This window comes from Pelophylax lessonae, assembly GCF_965119305.1.
Source record: "Pelophylax lessonae genome assembly, chromosome: 2".
Lineage (NCBI taxonomy): Eukaryota > Metazoa > Chordata > Amphibia > Anura > Ranidae > Pelophylax > Pelophylax lessonae.
In genome coordinates this window covers 332,322,807-332,330,377 of record NC_138769.1, presented here as the reverse complement: position 1 = coordinate 332,330,377, position 7,571 = coordinate 332,322,807, and positions in this window count along the sequence as shown.

Sequence of the window (7,571 nt, the reverse complement as noted above, 5' to 3'; positions counted from 1 at the left end):
GATAACACACTCTCAGGCCCCCCTGGGTTACTGTTAGCAACACTGGCATTCACAGATTAACACTTTACTCCTTGGCTCGGTCAATGAACAGTCTAGGGGTATGTAGTTGTTTTTGGTGTTTTATTTTAAATAGGGATGGGAGAAGGGAAGAGTAGGATGCTCCAGATTAAACTATTCACAATGAATGAGAACTCCTGTCTGAAGATGCAGCCCAGGTGCAGATACACCTTGCCACTAGATGAATTTAGGTTAAGTCTCTGTACAGACGACTTAGTGGGATAGATTATCTTCAGGATACCCGCCTAGTATCCACTTACACTCCACAGACTGACACCTGTCCTCTGACTATCCTACACCGGGGTGGCCCCCTCAGGTCAGGCCCCTAGACACGATCCCTTGTACTCACGATACTGTTTTTCAAGGATCTCCAGTGTCTCTACCCCTCCAGTCAGTTCTCCTGGACCTCTGGGTTTAGTTCCTTTTCTCTGGTCCCCAGGCCGACTGCCTGTGACCACGTGCCACTGCTACAGAGGAGGGGGCAGTCGCCACCCTCCCTCCGGGACTCTGCTTACCAGCCAAAGACCCTGCAGCACATGTGCTCCTGGCTTTTATATGTAGCAAGGTTTCCAGGCCTGTGGCCTGATGTGGGTCTGCCATTAGAACCGGTACTCTCTCCAGCCCATGTGAGCTGCGGCCCTGGGTGTGACAACTGAAGCAACGACAACTCCGGCATCTTTGTTTGTGGTTTTTATTTGATTTAAAGGGGATGGGAGAAGGGAATGAGTGGGATACTCCTTGTGGCTCAAACTAATTACACATGGGACTTTGTTACTGAAAAATGCCCGTTGGCGCATCCTTGACGCCAGCCGGCGCCAGCCAACGCTTACTGACTCTGAGAACTCTCTGTGTAGCTGAAGAAGTGTTGAATCCCCGACTTATAGTCCTGTAGATCCAAGACTGAGCTGTAGAACTCCTGACACTGCTGTGCTGTGGAAGTCACTAAATACTGTCCCCTGCTAGGTACAGCTTGAGGTAGTATCTTGTAGAACTTTGTGTAACTGTCGCTTCACTGACACTCTCTGTACATTTCAGGGCCCAGACTGTGGGTACCCCCTTTACAACTTCAGGGTCCTCTACCTAGGCACCCCCTTTACAGCTAGCTGACACTGGATCCCAGAACCTCTTCCGGAGTGGTCCCCTCTAACACTTCAGGCGAGCCCCAGGGGCAATCCTCAGTACTCACGACCTGTATAGGCTTTCCTGGGACTGGACCCCTCTCTCTCCGTAGGCTCGTCTCGGCACACCGGATCCCCTCAGCTCAACTCAGCACTCTCTGGATACTCAGGGGACACCCCGAGACATCCATCTTCCTCAGACAGGAGGAGAGACAGCCGCACTCTCCTTCCTGGGACTCTGCTCCCACCAAAGACATGTGCCACCCCCAAACTTATACCCACTCCCAGAATCCTTTGCAGCTTAATCTCCCTTCTGGGGTAGTTACAAGCTGGGATGTGCCCCCTGATTGGGCTTCCCACACTGCCCTATGAGAAGCCTCTCACAGGAGCCAGTGGGGATACTTCTCCCCTCAGCAGGCACATCTGGAAGTCCTGACACCCTACCTAACAAATCACAGCCCTGCTGTTAGGCAGACAAGGCCCACTATATATTTTACCTAGCACCTACCTGTAGGGTGCTACATATACAGTATCCCATAATGCACTGAGACAGCCAGTCTCTACCAATCACTGGGACTGTATCAAAGCCTGTGTACCCATTGGTCAGGTTTCCTCCCACTGTCCAACATGCCTCCCTATTGGACCAGTGTGAAACACTATCTAGACCCAATGAATCACACACTGAGCACCATGAGCAGACCTAACTCATAGATCCTGCTCTCCGGTAGGCAGAAAGCAATATAGATTTTCCTGCTGCTCCTCTGATAGGCCGACAGAGCCAAAACTATACTCTCTGAATAGCACCTACCTAGGAGGGTGCTACATAAATGTAACCCACAAGGTGCATAAATCAAATATATACAAATATACTACAATAACATAAACTTATGCACAGATAAGGGTCTTTGTACAGAGTATGAAAAATCATATTTTAAGTCCACAACTTTGTGACAGTGCACATCTCAAGTGGAAAAAGTGCATAAATATTGTGTTCCCCTTCCGTGTTCACCAGTGCTCTGAGATTGAAAAAGGTGCTCCTTCAACCAGATAAATTGGCCTCTTACCGAACACAATGGATCCCTATTACAGAGATCAAAGCCGCTTAGGAGAGAGTAACCACAGATGCAGATAATTCAATTGCCGAATCTCCAAAATCTTGTAGGGATGGCTCCATATATTCGGAGATCATATATAAAACAGGGAGAAGCCTCATAGTGTAAATCAGCCAAAACATTTATTAAAAGTGTAGCACTACGCCCTTGGGAGCTGCTGGTTACGGGTTCCCCTGGGTTACTATTAGCAACAACATGACAGTTTGACATTTTCCCAAGTGTTTTAGCTCAGTCAAGAAACAGTCCGGTAGCTTTGGGTGTTGTGTTTTTTATTTGGAACTTGGATAGGAGAAGGGAATGAGTGGGATACTCCAACTTTATACACTGTGCACAATAGGCTGGGATGGCTTGAAAATGCTGAGTAACACTGAGTAACGCTAGTCACGGCTAGGCCTCTGCTTCAGGTTGTCACAAGCTGTGACGCAGGACTGAATGAGCTTTCTGAGGTAAACTGTACCCTGAGGTAAACTGTACTGTACTGCAGAACAACTTCAGGGCCCTTCCTGGCACCCTCTTTTTTTCCTAATCTTCAGGGTCAACTACACGGCTTTACTGATACACTCTTTGTGTGAGCTAGCTCCTTGATCCCCTGACTTCTCTGCAGTGGTCCCCTCTTCTAGGCAGACCCTTAGGCAGATCTCCTGGTCCTCACAATACTGTTTTTCCCAAGATGATTCTGCCAACAGCTCCACTTGTCAGCACTCTCGGTCCTCTGCAGCTCAACTCCACACCTGATTCACTAGGCTGACCGCCTGAACCACCTTCCTCACACCTACAGGAGGAGAGACAGGTGTCCACCTCCTCCTGGGACTTTGCTCCCGCCAAAAGACACCCTGTCACATGCTCCCTCTGCATTTATTGCCAATCCCAGGATGCATTGCAGCAATGCCCACCCACTGAGGCCATAAACCCTGGTGTGCTACTGGCTAGGTTTCCTTCACTGTCCAACAAGCTCCCTCATTAGATACCAGTGGGGACACTCGCTTAGACCCAGTAAATCACACCTGGAAATATGTGACAGGCAATACTAACAGATCAAGCTCCCCTAAAAGCAGCAGAAGCAAAAATGCTTTTACCTAGCACCTGTCTAGGAGGGTGCTACATCAGCAATTTAAGTTACACTTGCATCAAGTTTATAAGATTAAAGCATGAGTCATTATTTATAGCAGCGGTGTCACCCGTCTTACTAGTCCTGCTGACATCACAAGTACTGGGCGGCCCAACGCTTTTCCGTGCAACTGTCGTCTACTGGGGTCGGAGGATATTGTGTCACGTCATTCAACAGGCTTTTGAAGAGGAAGTGACACCGGAACTGGATTTTCCTATTAAGACAGAATCAGGTATCACAATGGGCAAAGATGTGCTTATTATCTGCAATCCAATGTGGAAGCCATCTTGTCCGCAATGAGCACACTGCTACTTTCCCACAATGGACGATTACAAAAGAAATTGAACTAAAAAATGATCACATATGTGAGTCTAATGCACGCTGTTGCCATCTAGTGGATGTAGTAGAAACTTACACACCCAAATATCAGAGCACATAAAAATATATACTCGGTGATATAATAATGTAGATAGAGAATGATTACATACTTGAAAAAAATATATTGATAATAATACCCAAGAAAATTTGTTTTACATAATAAAAGAATTACAATGAGAAGATTGATAGAATGCTGAACCTATTCTCCAAACCAATCATTACAACCCAAAATTTAAAAAAAGTTGAGTAATCTATTGCCCATATTAATGTAAAAGGAAGATAGAATGGCAAGAATAATGAATAAAAATAAAAATAAACAAAAAAAAAATAAAATAAATGTACAATGCAGTGCATATGTGAACATGAAACAATTCATATTTATTTTTGACTATACATCTTTAACTATTGTTAAAGAAGGAATTAATGTCCCATTCTATATTTAAGCCTCAAGGATGGTAAAATCCATCATGTTTCACAGCGTGAGATTTGTCTTTTAAGATTACTGCTTCTCCAATGGGGAAAATATCTTTAATTTCCTTTCCTTGAAGTGTGGCAGGTTTTTTTGTTACGATGTAATTTAAAATGTTTTGATACACTGTGTGATGGAAGGCCTTTTTGAGGTTGTTAAGATGCTCGCATATGCAAACATTAAAGCGGAAGTCCAGCCTAATTCCTTAAATTCTCCCCTGCAATCATTAATGTGAGCGGAGTTCAGCCTTCGGTGTTAAAATGAATCTGCAGAAACTGTCTTTTAGGAATGGCTTTCAACCAATTGGGGTGATGACAGCTCCCCAATGGAATGAAGCCTTTTCTTTCAGTGGATTTAAATAGGTTTTTGTTCACAGTTTATTATTTTCACGATATATAGTCCAATCCAAAAAATTGGCAGATGTATTCCCTCATTGATTAGAAAATTGTATACCCGATTAATTAGAATTTAGTTTTTCATTAAATCATGTAGGGAATAAACATCTCCTTGCCATATGAAGAAGGCATCAACAATGTACCTTTTCCAAAATTTTAATCATCTGAAAAATTGATGACCATAAATAGCCTTATCCTCCCAAAAGTCCATAAAAAGATTGGCGAGGCTAGGGGCGAATTTCGCTCCCATCGCAATGCCAGTTTTTTGCAAAAAATATTTCTGCCCATAATAAAAATAGTTATCCTCCATCCCAAAAGTAAGTAAATTCAGAATAAAGTTTCTCTTTTGAGAAGACAACCTACAGTATCATCTAAACCAAGGAAGTATTTAGCTGCTTCATAACGCTTGTGATGGTGAATTATTGTAGAGAGAGGAGACATCTGCTGTAACTAGCAGAGCCTTGCCTTCAACACATATGTCAGATAGTTCTCTGATAATCTGTGACTTATCTTTTAAAAAAGAGGGAGTACTCATGACCAAAGGTTGCAGAAAGAAATCAATGTATTTTCCAATACGCAAAGTGAGAAAATCTATTCCACTCACTATGGGTCTACCTGGGGGTTTTTCAGAATTTTTATGAACTTTAGGGAGATAATATATGATTGGAACCCTGGGAGCCAAGGGTATCAGAAATTCTTTTTTTCTTTCTTTTATCAATGATCCCATTCCCGTAGGCGTTTTTAATGATTTCATCTAACTGCATTTTAAATTTGCGTATGGGGTCATGTTTGAGTATTTCATATGTGTTTCTATTTGATATTAGATTGTCCATTTCCTCTATATAATCCTGTTTTTTGAGGAGGACAGTGCCTCCTTCTTTGTTCGCTGGACGGACAAAAAAAAAAATCAAGCCTAGCTTAACGAGGAGAGGTTACTTCTGAGAGAGGACTTCCTATTTTTCCTTTTTTGCCAGTGTCCAATCACCTGCAGTTGTCAGCATAACCCTATTGTTATGAATTTAAAAATGCTCTGTGACCTGAAATGTAGAAAATAATTACTAAGTAGCTAATTTGGTGCCAGCATCAGCAAGGGTGTGAAGGAATAAGCAAGTGCTCTCCTACATTTACATGAGGTACATATCCAATAACAAATCTTGACCAGGTTTACCACATAACCTGCAGCTAATCATACTGAAAGTTTACTACTGTTTGGTTTGTGTTTTCTGCTCTTGAGATGCGGACTGACAGTCATAAATGTAACAGTTGACCATTTCCTGTGAAATGAGATTCATCTACGCCGATACAGAAGTTGAGCATCTCTCCTGTGCTGAGGACATGATTTGGTTATGTTTAATACTGCTGATGCCTTTCTGCAAAGGTAAAGTAAGATCAAATTCTGCTACTTATTATGAGTGTGATTGTTGCAGCACTTTTCTGGTGCATAACAGCTAGGATTATAAATGCTTCTTAATTTACGGGTGACAATTGTTATTCACAATGCTGCATTTGACATGTAAATTTTGGCACTGTAAATCTTATTACTTATTTTCAATTGTAGTTGCAGGAGTGATAAAAAATCAGTGGTCGAGCACTGTTTTACCTCCTCCTGCCACCATCTTAGGGGCTGTTCCCATCGCTACAGTGTTTTTTGGCGCATTACGTTTTAGGTGCATTTTACATAAATTTTAGGCGTGTTACGATTGATCCCAAAATAATGGGGCAGCACAGTGGCTAAGTGGTTAGCACTTTTGCCTAGTGCTAGCAGCTCTAGGCACTACCTGCATAGAATTTTCACGTTCTCCCTGTGCCTTGGTGACGATTCTCTGGTTTCCTCCTATACCTCAAATGGTGGAAGGTGAATTGGTTCCTGTCTAAATTGGCCATGGTAGTTGAATTGGCCCCTGTCTAAATTGGCCCTAGTATGTGTATTTATGATGCTTTGTAGCATGGCCAAAATTACATCCCTCATGTGAAACAGGGCCCTGTAGCAACCTACTAATATTTACGCATTATTTCATATGTCAGTCAGAATTATGTTTCTAGCTGTCAGGCCAATGTAAAATATGTAAGGTTATAATTAAGCAGTGATTGGAATAACAATTATGGTGATTTCACTTCAACTGTTAAATGAAAAAATACTGGACGGCTTGCAAAAATGCTAGTTGTCTGAAGTTGATCCAGTGGCTTCAATATTTTCTGAAGTTATTAAGCCAAAATTAATATGCAGATTCAATAAGGAATTCAGCAGGAAAACCAGCATTCGTAAAGCTGCCACAAGAGAGCCAGGAGGCTGAATGTTATGCCTTTGCAGTGACGGTGAGACCCCCCTGCGTGAAAACACCTATCTGTATGAACTTTGACTTGCTTTTAAATAAAAGCGGGCTATCATGCCCTAAAATACAGTTTTGGACTGGCACAACTTATTATATACGCACCCGCTGCTTGAGTTTAATTACCCCAATGTCACATCATATATATATATATATATATATATATATATATATATATATATATATATATATATATATATATATATGTGTGTGTGTGTGTGTGTGTGTGTTTTTGTGTATATATATATATATATATATATATATATATATATATATATATATATATATATATATATTATATTGTTTAGGCATCCTAATAAGTATATTTGTATAAGCACACTTAAAATGTAATTTGGAAATATTTCAGTATGAGTAATGCAAACATATTTAAAAATATAACAGTTCTGTTATTTGCTTGTGCTTCTATTTTCCAGGTTTGACGGTTAACTTAACATCCTACCGTCCTGAAAATACCCTGTTTGTGGATGAGAAAAGCACAGCTAACATTTCCTGTCATTCCAGTATAGCGCTGAATAAAGGCAGTATAATAACCTGGCTCAGACGCACTCTCAAAATGGGAGAACCCCCTCAAATGATACAATCA